General features: G+C 35.9%; 1 protein-coding gene across 4 annotated transcripts in view; it reads right to left on the bottom strand.

The window, feature by feature from the left end:
* Positions 1-6,521: 6,521 nt before the first annotated feature.
* LOC115210319 (glucose-induced degradation protein 4 homolog) overlaps positions 6,522-16,854 on the bottom strand; it is a 41,202-nt gene continuing 30,869 nt past the window's right edge. The window contains exon 7 of one of the 4 annotated variants that reach the window (XR_005000382.1): positions 6,522-6,911. The gene's annotated coding sequence lies outside the window, so the exon portion shown is untranslated. The remainder of the gene's footprint in view (positions 6,912-16,854) is intronic. The other 3 variants (XR_003881435.2, XR_003881439.2, XM_029778873.2) reach the window with 3 other exon arrangements.

Genomic DNA, 16,854 nt, shown 5'->3' with positions numbered 1-16,854 from the left:
TTGAATAATTTCCTCTCTTTGTGTTCTTTTGGAACCTGCCAGCATCAAATTGAGCAAGATCTTACCTATATTATAAATGCTGAGGATGAAAGGGAGTTGTAGTGCAAACCAATTGACCTTCCAGTGCATTGATCTTCTGGCAATTCCCTGGTTGAGATCATAGGTAGTTTAACCTTTGAAACCATTGGCATCATGAACATTACTGTAGTAAGGAACCATCCTACAGATGTTTTTCTTGTATGTTAAGTTGGAGGTTATTCAGCTTATGCTTTTCATATGAAGTTTCTGAATATTAAGGGTGGCAGGATCCTATGTTAATGAATGTGAGTTTCAGATTTTGTTTCCTAAAAGAATCATTATTAAGGTTTAGAATGGTATTTAGAAAGCTGACTATTGTAAGATTTGTGTCTCTCTAACAATTTTCAGGCTAATGTCTTTTCCTAACCTAACATGTACCCATTAATGTGGTTGGAAATGGCTAGGGCATTGTCTCTGTACAGAGAGCGAAACTAGCGAAGAGGAATCTTCTTTTTAAAACATCTAAGATGATAGTCCAATGGAATCATAGATGTCAGTGCTGCCACACTGAAGGTACCCTCTTGCTCACAACAAAGGTACCCACTGGGTCTTTATTTTCCTCCAGGCTGAGCCTCTGTAAAAATGTAGAGTCTTCCTAGCATGAAGTATCATATCTAAGTCTTTGTATTATTTAAAGGAGCATACAGGTAAGACAAAAAAATCAAGTGCCTTAATGAGGAAAACCCTGGATATCAAATACTAAAAAATCAATAATTATCAATGTAATTATCTTGTATATTCTAGATCTAACAAATAAGCTCACAGGTTTATATCACAAGATAATAAATATACTTTAATAATATTAATGTTTCAAAAAAGTGGTGAGCTAGTAGAATCATTTGTGAGTTAGATAAAATGCTTAGCAGTATTTCCTCCTGCTCTTTATAGTCTGGGTTCAAAATCCACTGAGGTCAAGTTTGCCTTTCATCTTTTCAGGGTCAAAATGTAAGTACCAGTTGAATGCTGGAGTCAATGTAACTGACTTACCTGCTCCCTTAAAATTGCTGGCTTTGTATCAAAATTTGAAACCAATGTTAACCCTTTAGTATTCAGATTACTATGTCCAATATAATGCTTCTTGATTCACAATCCTTGAGATTTCAATGATGTGATTGTTTAAAGTAGAATAACATTGTAGGGTAGGTGTGAAAGGCTGGATTTGGTCAGTTTGAGCATAAAACAAATTGAATATTTTAGCTAGATATAGTTGGTTTAAATGCTAATAGGCTAATGCTTCTAGGTATTTTCTTACTGATGAGACCTAACTTTGATTTGGCAGGGTTTATTAACCAGGGTTGGCTCTACAATTATTTCTATGGTCCTTAATTGTGATGAAAGAGTTGTGTTTGGCAAGTGTTTCTCAACTGTTGTCTATATCAAAGCTTAAACTATAGATTTGCCATCAGTACTTATGTTGCTGTAAGCTCAGGGCTTCAGCATATTTTACCTTTTAGGTAATAATGCTATTTAAATACTGGTTATAGAAGCTATGCTCTATCTTGTATATGTTTTAAAATTTATCTGAGAATAGCAATGCTTTATTAGATCTTTTTGAGTTGGTCATGCTATTCTTTAACAAAACTAAGAACATTTATAAAATGTGTGTGTGTGTGAGATGTAGACAAGTTCCACTTGGTGATTTTTACCTTGACTGCTCCTTTTATTTCCTCCTCTAAAAATGCACTGTAATTTGCTTGAAGAATTGGAGTGTGTGTAAATGAGTTATTTTCAGAACATTGCAGGTGGGGACTCAATCAAAGTGTGTAAGGTGATATTAATGAATAAAGATATAAATAAAGATATATTACCTTACATAGGTTATTTACTGATGTTATGATAATTCAAGAAAAACAACTCTTACAAAAACAAAGATAAAAGTATTGTATTACTTTACACGATTCTAAAATATTTTGGGAAAAATATTCCTTTTCAAATAAAAGAAGGAAAATAATCTAAGCCTGGAGAAATGCATTCTTATTGGTGAACTATTAGGATGGCTTACTGCTAACAGCAACACATTTCTCCAGACTTCAGTTATTTTACTTCTTGTATTTGAAAAAGGATATTTTTCCTGAAATATTCTAGGATCATGTAAAGTAATACAATATTTTTATCTTTGTCTTCTTTCATTGACATCATTTTACATATTTTAATTAATTCCTTGCCCACACTGATCACAGGTTTTTCTCACTCTCTCTCTCTCTCTCTCACACACACACACACATACACTAGTTCAGAGACTGATAAAATATATACCAAACTGAGATAAGTATTGGGACTAAATCTTCACAGGCTGTACCCCATCATGGCTACAGTTCAATGACTGAAAATAAAAGAGTTAACACACACGCACACACAAATATACATACATGTGTGTGTGTACATTATATCTGAGCCCATGTGTTCAAACTGAAACATTTATGTTTGTGGAAAGAGTCATAATAGTCAATATAACACACACACACCACACAAGCCTTTATCCTTTTACTTGTTTCGGTCATTTGACTGTGGCCATGCTGGAGCACCACCTTTAGTCAAATAAATTGACCCCAGGACTTATTCTTTGTAAGCCTAGTACTTATTCTATCGGTCACTTTTACCAAACTGCTAAGTTACGGGGACGTAAACACGCCAATATCGGTTGTCAAGTGATAGTGGGGAGGGGGGCAAACACAGACATACACACACATATAGATATTAATTTTTGTTTGATTTTGAGATAGTGTTATGGTTACACAATGTCAAAGCTGCAGTGGAATTGTGTCAAGCATTAAATCAATGATGTACAAAGAAACTGTTTGATAGTTTACACTGCAAAATAATTCCACTTCATTCAACTGTGGTTGATCCACTGACAAAGAAACCTCAGCTTGTAGTTGCCGTTGAACTTATGCTGGCTATAGGCATAATTATGGACACTAAGGCAGTGAAGTGGTAGAGTCATTAAAGTGTGGGATAGAATGTTTTGCAGTGTTTCCTCTGATTCTGTGCATTCTGAGTTCAAATCCTCTCAGATTCATCTTTATTTTTTATCCTTTCAGGGCTGATAAAAATGTACTAATTTAGGGAAATAGACTGATAGAACTGCTAAAGGGCTGGATGAGATGCCTTCTGGTTCTTTGTATTCTGATACCAATTCCTGCGATGACACCAATGTTAAGCTGTATCAGCCCAAGTTGGTGGTCTTTCCCTTAGATGGATATCGAAGACATGGAGAGGAGGGACATGCATGTATGGGTAACTGCTACTCTCCCTAAAGAAAAAAAAATCTTACCCTAGGCTGAGCAGATACATGTACAGACATGTGGTCAACATTGGTTGACAGAGGCCCTAAATTATCCAGATGGGCCAATTACAAGTTTCGTGTTTGTGTGTATGAAGGAGGCGGAGGGTGGAGTAGGTGCACTCCTGTGGTCAGATGGCCAGCCATGGCTATTGACAGAATCTAAACTCAGAATGTAAAGAACTGAAACAAATGTTGGTTTCAAATTTTGGTATAAGGTTAGTAATTTCAGGAGAGTGGGTAAATTGATTACATCACCCCCAACACTCAACTGGTACTTATTTTACTGACCCCAAAAGGATGAAAGGCAAAGTCAACCTCAGCGGAATTTGAACTCAGAATGTAAAGATGAGCGAAATGCTGCTAAGAATTTTGTCTGGCATGCTAACGATTCTGTCAATTTGACACATTGACTGGAACAGATATTGGAAGATATATTGTTTTAATAACATTAACAATTCTGCCAAGCAGCTGCCTTGGACTGGTACATTGTTTATCAGTCCTGAGAAAAAAAATGAACAGCAAAGATGACCTTGGTGGAATTTGAACACAGAGAGGTGGAATAACTTCTGCTACCTATTAACTCAAAATAAAATAAAAAAATGAATATTGAAGATAGCAACATGTATGTTTTTAAATCTTTAAGTAGCCATTAGAACACTTTCACTTTGCTTGATGTCATATATATATATATATATATATATATATATATATATATACACATACATATAGAGATATGCACAAATACATATATACATACATGCATACATACATACATATGTATGTATGTACAAGCATATTTAACATACTTGTACACACTCAGACATAGAAAGACAATACACTGCACAAGATATCATGAGAGAAGAAATTCTTCTTATAGGCAATACCTTGAAACAACTTGTGCAGGGTATTGGCTTTCCACATCTGAATATACACAAACAGGTTAAATATGCTTGCATACACACACACTATATATATATATATATAATGTGAAATGCACAGTGGATTATACTATGCATTTCATAATCTTTTACAAATTTTATTTCATAAAAATACAAAAAAAAAAACGTTGTAAAACAATACAATTTATTACTATTAGTAAATTCATTATTATTTTTTTTGTATCTGCCATGATAATTTTTTCCTCGCTATTTACCATATAACTGGAACTAGGAGAGGAGAAGGTAGTTTGGGGAACAAATGTTTTGTGTTAGGAGAGGGTAATGTGAAATGGTTAAATAATCCAACATCATTTCAATAAAAATGAATAATCTAATTTGTAAGATTACTAAATGTAAACATGGATATAGATAGATATTGTGTTACTGCACCTCACTTGAAAAAACCCAAAACAACAACAACAAAGAACTTCAAACAAAACAAGGTTCCACTTGATGTTCAGCTTGTCCCTACCATTTTCTGTTTAAATTGTATCTATGTCAACATTTACATTTAATGTATACAAATGTATTATTTAAAATAACCTTAGCACGAAAATAAATTAATATCAATGAAAAGGATGAATATCATTAAAAAAAATAAATAAATATGATCCTGATTATTGAGAATCATCCAAGAATGGCTTGCCTAAAATCTCCTGAAGAGCTTTTCCCACCAGCTTCTTTAGGCAACTTCCTATCAAAATCATTTAATATCTAACATCTCTCAGCAACTAATAAATAAAGGAAATTTCACAATTTCCTATAACAGTGCTTCCCAAACGGGGTGACCTCTGGACCATAAATGGTCCTTGACAAAACCATCTACCACATATTACAGTAGTGTTAAATATTAGAGTTTGCCAGTATGTATTTATGCATTTGCATATTTTAACCCTTTGCCTGTCCTGTATCTCACATGTGACACACAAGACATATTTCCCTGGAATCCATGCATCGTGTATGATACACATCCCCAACTTCTTTTAACCACCAGAATAACTCAGGGTTTATGAAAGGAAAGCTTTATATTACTTAGAATGTGTGAAATAAGGGCTAACTAAAAGTCTGAAATCAAGCATGGACATTTAGGACAAACTTAATGAAAATGCTTTGGATAGGCAAAGGGTTAATTGTTTTCCATTAGGTTGCATAATTTGATGTTTAACTGAATTAGTTTCATTTCATTTTGGATGTAAGTTCATTGATTTTTATGCTCAAGAGGTGGTTTATGAAAATATTCAGTAAATCAAAGAAGCTCCACGGTAACTCTTTCCCCTACCCCCACAAACAGTTAAAAATCTCCCTATAAGAATTTGAGATTTTCCTCCGACTTAAATCTTAAAAACAGAATGTAAACAATAAAAGGTTAAAAGTTCATCCCATTAACTGCGATTCTAAATAAAACGAAAAATAATCTAAGCTATTTCTCTCCCACTCTGTAAACCAAAACTGAATCAAAATATGAACACAAGTAAGAGGAAGAGAAGCAGGAACAAAATTAAAAGAAACTTGTCTTTTACAACTGTATATGTAACAGTAGAAATAATGATTTGTTACCTGTGTGTTTAGCATGTAGACACAAAGGATTTATGTGTGCATGTGTGTATTTGTAACTACAAAAGAGATAGCGAATGTATGTGTGTAGGTATGTGTATGTATATGTTAGAGAAATAGTATATATGTGTTTATGAGAGAGATTGCATGTCTATGTATATGAGATTGTATATGTGTGTGTATGTATATGAGAGAGATTGAATGTCTATGTATATGAGATTGTATATGTGTGTGTATGTATGTAAGAGAGCTTGTATATGTTTATGTGTGAGATTGTATATGCGTGTATATGAGAGATATTTCATATGTGTGTGCAACAAAGAGATAGATAGATAGAAAGAGAGAGAGACAGAGAAAGCATGTGTTTGATCATAACTAATTTCTTACTTGCGCACAAAATGCTTTAGATAAAGAAGAGTCGGGGAGGAATGAGACCGAGTGACATTGAAGCTTTGCAAATAATAATTAACAAAGACGAACATTCTTGCAAAAGAAGTCAAGCAAATGTCACAGTATAAAAATTGTTTTGGGTGTTAAAATCAGCAGCTAGGGTTAATTCACAGAATGGAGAGCTGGGGAGGATTATATATATATATATATATATATATATATATATGTATGTATGTGTATATATATATATATATATATATATAAATGTATGTATACGTATTTATATATACACTTTTATATAAATATATACATGCATATGTTTGTATGTGTGTGTACATTTATGTAAATGTGTACAGAGTGAGAAAAGGGAAGACATTAAGGGTACAGAGTGACAACCAGCCAACTAGCCAGTCACAAAACTCCAATGTCCGCAGGAAGTTTGCCTAAAATTGCAGGTGTGTGTATATGTGTGTATGCTCCTTCCAGTCTCCGGAGGCAGGACTGTCATCACCAGTTTTCGAGTAGTAAAGAGTGGCGGATAGGGAGGGGAAAAAAAGAGAAGGAGCACAGCAGGCTGTATATATATATTCAAATATATAGACTGACATGTTCACCAAAGGTCTTCACAGACGATTCAATGATGGCCGGTTCCCAATTGCAGTTTTCTGTGAAGAAATCAAAATGCTGTTATGGCTATGAAGAGGACATTTAAAATAAGGATTACAGAAACTAAACAAGGTAAAAAGAAAGAATGAAATGAATATATAAATTAATAAATCTATATCAAATACTAATTAAAGTGCAAATATAGTTCATATGTAAATTTTCAAACATTATTATATGTTTACTTTCGTCAACTAAACTTCAAATAAATATTTCTTTTTTATTTTTCTACTAGTTTCTTTCATACAACTGTAGTCAGTAATTTACAAATTAAATGAAAATTTTAATAACCTATTTTGCTAACATAATTTAGATATTATTCTAGTGATAGAAAATAACTATAATTTAATAAAGAATGTAAAACTATGCTTCAATTAAGAAAGAGAAGTGTAACTTTAAAAAATATTCACATGCAGTTGTGGATATTTTAAAAATATTTCTTTTTTATGAGAAACATGTTAAAAATAATAAGTTAATTCATTAAACCGATGACTAACAAGTCAAGATCACCTCAATATGAAATTATATACATAATATATATGATGAGGAATTATGTACATTATTTACATTTGATGGATATTTGTCCTCATCTTGTTTGTTGTTAACACGTTTCAACGGATGTACCCTCTAGCCCTCATCAGGTGTGTTGCGGAAATTTGGAACCTGGGTTCTCATTCCAAAGGTATTTTTTGATGTTATTATTATTATTACTATTATTATCATTATTATTCAGGTCACTGTCTGGAATCGAACTCTTAATCTTGGGGTTAGTAGCCCGTGCTCTTAACCACTATGCCATATGCCCATGGGCATATGGCGTAGTAGTTAAGAGCACGGGCTACTAACCCCAAGATTAAGAGTTCGATTCCAGGCAGTGACCTGAATAATAATAATAATAATAATAATAATAATAACATCAAAAAATACTTTAGGAATGAGAACATGAGAACCCACGTTCGAAATTTCTCCAAGACACCTGATGAAGGCTGGAGGGTATATCAACCAAAACATTGTGTTAACAACAAACAAGATGAGGACAAATATCTGTCAAATGTAAATAAAATATATATATATATATATATATATATATAAAAGAAAGAAGAGCAAGGTGGCCATAAAAGCCATGCATAAAAAACATGCATATTAAACAGATGGAATGATGATAAGAAAAAACTTAAAAATGCAGATTAGTTTAATACAGTATTTTCCAACCTGAGATGCTAGGACCCTATGGAGAAATTGTGGAATGCTGTGTCCTAATGGCCTTTGTAGGGTTTGAACAAACTTTAACTTTTTTTCTTAAGAATTATAAAAAGATGAACAAATTTAGGCACAGGAGTGGCTGTATGTTAAGTAGCTTGCTTACCAACCACATGGTTCTGTATTCAGTCCCACTGCATGGCACCTTGGGCAAGTGTCTTCTACTATAGCCCAGGGCCAACCAAAGCCTTGTGAGTGGATTTGGTAGACGGAAACTGAAAGAAGCATATCATATATATTCGTATATATATATATGTGTGTGTGTGTGTAAGTGATTGTATGCCTGTGTTTGTCTCCCCCACCCATCACTTGACAACCGATGCTGGTGTGTTTACGTCTCCGTAACTTAGTGGTTCGGCAAAAGAGACCGATAGAATAAGTACTAGGCTTACAAAGAATAAGTCCTGGGGTTGATTCGTTCAACTAAAGGCAGTGCTCCAGCATAGCTGCAGTCAAATGACTGAAACAAATAAAAGAATAAAATAAAAGGTTACAAGTGGAATGCCTTCAATCATAAGTCTGCTCAGTCAGGGCTAAACAGCAACATAATGGTCAGCAAGCAAAGTCATATGCTATCAATGCAGGAGTGTCTCAAGGTTCTGTACTTGCTCCTATTCTTTTCCTCCTTTTCATTAATGAACTTTCAGATCATATTATTTCTAAATTCACCATCTATTCTCATGATACTGCTGTTTACTCTTGTCATGATAAAATTAGCAGTCTTGAGCAATCTGTTGTTCTTGGGAAAGATCTTTGCATGGTTATGGAGAGGGATAATGACTAGCTGATGAATTTTAATGCAGGCAAGGCAAAGTGTATGTCAATTAATTATCATAGGTCGCCATTTCTTTCTCCCATCGCTAATAGCAGGGTTGACCTTCCAGAAAGTTTCAATATCTGACTTCTTGACTTTGAGTAGGGATTTCTTTTGGAATAAATTTGCTTGGTCAATCACTATGTCAGCTTCCAAAAAGGTTGGATCTCTCCTCCATGCTTACAAATTTCTTATGCTTGAGAGTATGTTGTATCTTTATAAGGCCACCATTTGACCTTGTGTTGAATGCTGCTGTCATCTTTGAGTTGGCACCTTCTCTGAGAGTCTTAAATCACTTGATCAAATTCAAAATCATATAAACACAGTGGGTTCTCTTTTTTCTACTAGATTGAAGTTTTTGGTTCATCATTGAAATGTAGCTTTGTTATGCCTTTTCAATAAGTATTTCCATAGTCATTGCTCTGATGAACTTTCTGACCTAGTACCTTCTGTCAAGACCTTTAAATGTCACCCACTTCTCTTTTCAGGCATATCATTTTTTTCATTGAAGTTCCAATAATCCATAAGTCCTTTATTCTAATAGCATCTTTCCTTGAACTGTTGATCTCTAGAACTCACTAACAGTCTTTTTTTCCTCTGCTTTATGATATTCAGTCCTTTAAGCTTTCTTTTGAATTTGTTGGCCCCTTCTTTGTGGTCCCTTATGCTACAGGGAGCTTGAGTGTTATTTGGGACAAAAATGTTAAAAGAAAATTACTATTCGCAACACACCCTCTTTTGTTACTCTGTCCACCGCCACCACCACCACCACAAAACTGTTATACCTATCATACTTCACCTTTTCTCAATATCTTGCTTAAAGTCATCACTCCCTTTCCTATTTTCCCCATCAGGGTTGTACAGACTCTTCAGTTCCACAATAAAATGAACTCCACTCAGTACACTCTGTAAAGTGGCTGAAGAATCGAGTAGAGATAACACAGTTGAGATAATTGTTTAGCCTTGTTAGGGGCATGACAACCTCTCTAGTGCTACTGCCATGAAAAAAATACATCAATACACTCTGTAAAGTGGCTGGTATTAGAAAGAGCATTGAAATGTGCAAAAACATGCCAAAATGGAAATATATCCTCTGATCTATTAAGGAGAGCTTAACTCAAAAAGAACTGACTTAGCTACTGTCAACCCAACTATGACACTATAGAAAAATGGACTCAAAAACAATGATATTGATGGCACCTTTTGATGATGATGATACACATTCATGAATACATATATATGTGTGTGGTGCGTGTACACACACACATGCATGTGTGTGTGTGTGTGTGTGATTTTGTCAGGAGCAACAGGCCCAACATGCATTATCTCATAACTTTAAGGTTTCAATGATGTGACTGCTTATGTTAAGAATGATAATGTAGGGTAGGTGTGAGAGGCAGGATCTGGTTAGTTTGAACATAAAACAGGTAGAATATTGGATTGGATGTGGCTGGTTTTAAATGCCAAAGGGTTTAAGGTATCTGAATAAAATACTATAAAGGAGTAGTTAGAAGAGCACTTCTGAAATTAACTTTTTCAAAGGCTTCCTTAAATTAGTTCATAGCATCTGTTTCTCAGGTGACTAATTAGCAGTGGTAGTAGGTATTCTGAAAGTATAGTAACTAGTGTAGGGACAAGATGGAAGAAGTTCAGGGAGCTATTGCCTTTGTTGACAACAAAAGGATTCTTCGTCTGAGTGAAGGGAGAATTGTATGCTTGTGTATGAAGTGCAATGTTGCAAACAAAGAAATGAGGTAAGCATGCTCCAATGAATGTGTTATGTTAGCACATGAATAACGGAGCACAAATGAGCTGTGAAAACAAAAAAAAAAAAGAAAAGAAAACTGGGTGTAAGAGAAATAAAATGTTGCGTGTAAAAGGGAGAAGACTGAGCTGGGATTGACAGTTGGGTAAAGAAGATGACAGTTGGGTAAAGAAGTGCCAAGTGAAAGGAACCTGTGGAACGGGTAAATATGGGAAGAAGTGGTAAAAGCTGATCTCAAGTGGCTGAATTTCATGACAGAGATGACAAAGGAATACAGTGGATATGGTGGTGGAAAAATACTTGTCCAGGTTATTTTAAGGATGGCAAAATGGATGTAAGCTGATGATGATGATGACGATACCAGCTTCACTCAGTACATTCAGCACTGATTTCACTGTCCATGAGTCAACAGAGGAATCTCTACATGGTCCTGCTAGAAATAGCAGCTAAATGTGTCAAATCACATTCTACAGTTGAAAAATAGGTAAAAACATATTGCATATGGTTCTAGATAAACTATACTTGGAAAGAAAAACAGGTTAGTCATGGCTGGAATCATATTGATCATAGGTCTGGTTTATTGGAGGTAAACGACAATAACTCAGTATCTTCTTGTTAGCAACAATGGCAAAATAGAGAAAAAGGGCTAATTTTATATAAGGCATTTAAACTGCTCCACTACCAAATACATATAAATTTAATGTATTTTTACATAGGGACAATTTTTGGGGGAAGTATTTAGTCGATTATATCAACTCCAGGACTTGACTTGTACCTGATTGATTTTAGAAGCATGAAAAGCTAGGTAGGATTGAACTCGGAATATAGAGAACTATAACTAAATACCATAAGATGTTTTGTCAAATGTTTTAATAATTCAGCTGATCCACCACCTGCTTTCTGTTCTCAGCAAGTTGAATATCAAAAATCTCCATTCAGTTAGTCTATGATCCATGATTTACTATGGATGGACACCAGTGCAGTCTGACTGGCATCCGTGTCAGTGACACGTAAAAGCACCAACCGATCGTGGCTGTTTGCCAGCCTCCTCTGGCCCCTGTACCAGTGGCATGTAAAAAGCACCCACTACACTCATGGAGTGGTTGGCATTAGGAAGGGCATCCAGCTGTAGAAACACTGCCAGATCAGACTGGACCTGGTGCAGCCTCCTGGCTTCCCAGACCCCGGTCGAACTGTCCAACCCATGCTAGCATGGAAAACAGGCGGTAAATGATGATGATGATGCAATTATGTACATGGTAGGGTGTCCCGATCCCTTCCATAGAGACTGGCCACAAGCTTGTATTCCATGAAGAGAGTACCCTAGATGTACCATACATCTTACTGTAATGCCTTCTGAACCATTCACCATACAGGGTTCTTTTGCCTTATCTGCCATTTTAGTCTTCATGCACTTAAAAGATGACATTCTCTGTACAGCATTCCTTCCAAGATTGCTGATACCCTCTACATCCATATAATTCCTTCTTTGCTATGATGTTAGACAAACTGAAAAATGTTTAAAACAATCTAATTTTATTAAACATATCAATTTGTCCACTCCTTTTTACTATTCACAAGCTTCCATCTTTAAGAAATACTGACATAAATGAAGTTGATTAGTTTCAATTCATTCAAGTAAAATCTCTTCAAGGTGATACCCCAGCATGGCCACTGTCTAATGACTGAAACATGTAAAAGGTAACATAATTGACAGTGTGTCTCTATCTGCTTCTGTTTGTCTGTCCCCTAAAGGGAGACAACTATGATCATAATGGGTTTATCTCTCTTGGTCACTATATATACTACTTAGAGTGTCTTATAACAAGTTATACTGGGAACATATTTTTGCCACGGTTAGTAGTTTCAGATAATACAACACCTGTAATTAATTGATAGGTAAACAGTCTTTTGCTATTATTCTTTTATTTATTTGTTTCAGTCATTTGACTGAAGCCATGCTGGAGCACTGCCTTTAGTTGAACAAATCGACCTCATGACTTATTGTTTGTAAGCCCAGTACTTATTTTATCAGTCTCTTTTGCTGAACTGCTAAGTTACGGGGACGTAAACACACCAGCATTGGTTGCCAATCAATGGTGGTGGTGGTGGGGAGACAAACACTTACACATACACACACATATATACGATGGGCTTCTTTCACTTTCCGTCTGCCAAATCCACTCACAAGGCTTTGGTTGGCCTGAAGCTATAGTAGAAGACACTTGCTCAAGGTGCCATGCAGTGGGACTGAACCTGGAACCATGTGATTGGGAAGCAAGCTTCTTACCACACAGCCATGCCTGATAACATATCTTTTATCCCTTACTTGTTTCAGTCATTGGACTACAGCCATGCAGTCTAATGACTGCATGAAGTCAACCTTGAAGGGTTTTAGTAAAAAAAAAATTGACCTCAATATTGTTTGTTTTTTTAAGTCTGATACTTATTCTATCAGTTTCTGCAGAACTGCTAAGTTATGGAGATGTAAACAAACCAACATTGGTTGTCAAACAGTGGGGAACATACAGAGATACACATTGGACTTCTTTCAGTTTCCATTCACCAAATCCACTCACAAGGCTTTGGTCAACCGGGGGCTGTAGCAGAAGACATTTGCTCAGGTTGCTATATAGTGGGACTGAACCCTACACCACACAGTTGGGAAACAAATTTCTAACCACACAGCCATGCATATGCCTGAGAAATTTGTTTAAATTTAATGAATATTTTTATTTTAAAATTAGTGTGATTCCATTATTTTGTATAAGGACTAAGGAATTTGGAAAAGTAATATAAATATTGTAGAGCCAGGAAGATATGGGATGAGGTGGTGAAGTATGATCTTTGAATGTTGGGCCTAATGGAGGCAATGATAATTAACCGAGACCTTTAGCAATATGCTGTGCTTGAGAAGACTTGTCAAGCCAAGTGAAAGCGTAGTTGTGACTGATGCTGGTGTCATGTAACTGGCACCCATGTTGGTGGCATGTAAAAAGCACCCACTATATTCTTGGAATGGTTGGCATTAGGAAGGGCATCCAGCTATAGAAACTGTGCCAAATCAGATTGGAACCTGGTGCAGCTCTCCAGCTTCCAGTTTCAGTCAAACCGTCTAACCAATGCCAGCATGGAAAGCAGACACTAAATATGATGATTATACCTAGGTAACATTTCCTGAAATTAACCACAGTATACTCTGAATATAACCCATAACCCATCATATGACAAGTAATACTCTGGTACTAATTTGTTTATGTCTGTTTGCATGATAGCATGGGTTAGATGAAAATATTGAGTCATTGTTTGACGGCTGGATGTTCTTCCTGTCACTGATCCTTACCTGTTTTTCAAGTAATGAATCACATGCTACACATATCTTTGAAGGTGCAAAGTGAGTGGATGATTTGTCAGTAGAAGTGACAACAGCAACACATCTCAAAGCATAGACACAAATGTAACAAATGCACAGACACACATGCATGTTACAAGGTGGTGAAACATGATCTTTGAACGTTCGGCCTTACAGAGGAGATGACAAATGACAGGCTTTTGGTGGTATGCTGCTGTCCTGTAACTGGTACTCATGCCAGTGGTACAAAAGCACACTCATGCCAGTGGCATGTAAAAAGTGCCCATTACACTCTTAGAGTAGTTTGCTTTAGGAAGGGCCTCCAGCTGTAGAAACCATGCCAAATCAGATGGGAACCTGGTGCTGCTCTCCAGCTGACCAGTTCCAGTCAAACCATCTAACCCATGCCAGCATGGAAAGCAGATGCTAAATGATGATGACGATGACAATATACATAAATATACACACATATGATGGACTGCTTCCAGTTTCTGCTTATCAAATCATCCATTTACAAGGTTTTGGAGTGGGACTGAACTCAAAGCCATGTGGTTGCAAAGTAACTGAGTGACATCTTACTCTGTAACACCCCATGACCATAGTTAGGACCTAACTCTACAGGATATAAAGCAGGGAGTAAAAAGGGAACAGTAGTAGTACTAGTAGCAGTAGTAGTAGTTATAATAATTATGGTTTTAATTTAGGCACAAAACCAGCAGTTTTGGTGGGAATGGGATTAGTCAATACCATTGATACCAGTACTTGACAAGTACTTTATTTCCTTGATGCTGAAAGGATAAAAGGCAAACTTGACAACAGTAGGATTTGAACTCAGAATGTAAAAGCCTGAGAAAATATCGCTATGCATTTTGTCTGATGTGCTAATGATTCTATCAGCTCAAGGGCAGACTGAGCTATCGGTCAATCGGGATCTGCCCAAGGGCCCGGAGCTATGAGGGGCCCGCACTCTACATGTTAACTCTACTGATATCAATGCTAAGGGGCCCGGTAAACAGTTATGCCTGAGGGCTCTTAATACTCTCAGTCTGTTCCTGTATCAGCTTGTTACCTTATAGTTTCAAATTTCAGCACAAGGTCACAAATTTTGAGGAGAGAAGTTAGGCGAACCCATTGACTCCGGTACTAGACAGATACTTTATTTTATTGATTCTGAAAGGATGAAAGGCAAAGTTGATCTTGGCAAGATTTGAACTCAAAACATAAAAACTTGGAGCAAATACTGCAAAGAATTTTTTCCAGTGTTCAGGGATGAATATTTTGAGGAAGATAAGGCACAATTAAACCAACTTAGTATGTGACTGATAAATATTTTATTGGTGCCGCATAGAAAGCACCCATGCTGTTGCCATGTAAAATGCATGTGTACTGGTGTCATGTATAAAACACCAGTACTTTCTGTAAAGTGATTGGCATTGAAACTGTAGAAAACATGCCAAAACAGTCAACTAGGGCCTGGTGCAGCTCTCCAGCTGGCCAGCTTCTGTTAAGATCGTCCAGCCCATGCCAGTATGGAATACGGATGTTAAATGATGATGATGGTGATGATGATGATCTAAGAAGAATTGGCATAAAAATGGACAAAACTAAGTATTAAAACATATTGAGACCAGTCTTCTGTCAGATGAAAGACAAAATTAAATAACAACAGTAACAATAATGTAATTTCTGTCTTGTTTTTATATAAAGACTAAGATTCCTCATTGATCACAGTGTATTACTGGTATTTTTTCAGGGATCCAAAAAGGGAAGAAACGTAAATGTCAAACCTGGTAGGATTTGAATTTGGCATATAAAAGCTGAGTACCAGATATGCAAAGATTTTGGATAACTCATTAGTGATTGCGCAAAATTTTCTTATCCTGAAATATTTGAAGACAAAATTTTATTTCATATGGATTCATTAAATATTCTTAAACAATGCAAAACAGTGCTAAAACTCAACTCCTTTCAATAAGCATGCGAAGATGGATGTAATAACTGACTCTGGTGTGAAATATTACAGTTTATTCTAGTTTACTTTCATGACCCCTGAGAAATCAATGGTTGAATGGACAAGTCATTACACCAGATGCTTTTCAACATAGAAGTTGTCCTGTCTCTGCTATACTAACAACAAAAAACAAGCCACGAAATGAGTGTTCAACCCAAGGCCAGCTTTAATCAAGAGACCTATGATCAAAGGCATTCTCACTGTAAGCATCCCACCTTTACATATATATATATATATATATATATATATATATATATATGTAAACTCATCCCCACCCTACATCTTCATGTATGTATATATATATATATAAATATATATAATACAGAGGGCGACATTGTTAATATATCCTTTTTTATGGAAGATAATAGGGTGTCTTTGAGACAGATTTGGCTACAACATCTAGCAGGTCAAGTGACTGTAGTAGGGGCCCCTTCTTTAGCTGTGATGTTATAGAAAGTATAAAGCCATAATGATCATGCTCTCCACTCCAAACTAAGTAAGGTGAAATGATTTCAACTTATTTTTCCCCAGTTTAGATGCAGGACTCTCTCCAGGGGATATAAAAAGTGGCACCAACTGCTTGTTTACAGTTACAACATTCTGGTCTTGCATGCTGATGACCGGTACAGGATTGAGCGTTGGTATAGTTCTGCTGCTTTCAACACAAGACAAAACAGGGCCTGTCTGTCTTATGTAAGGGAGCTCTCTACTTCAGAGACTGAAGATATCCTCTGGTCAGGACC

This window comes from Octopus sinensis, linkage group LG1, assembly GCF_006345805.1.
Source record: "Octopus sinensis linkage group LG1, ASM634580v1, whole genome shotgun sequence".
Lineage (NCBI taxonomy): Eukaryota > Metazoa > Mollusca > Cephalopoda > Octopoda > Octopodidae > Octopus > Octopus sinensis.
The sequence above is the reverse complement of the archived record's forward strand: the minus strand, read 5'-3'. Positions and strand labels throughout refer to the sequence as shown.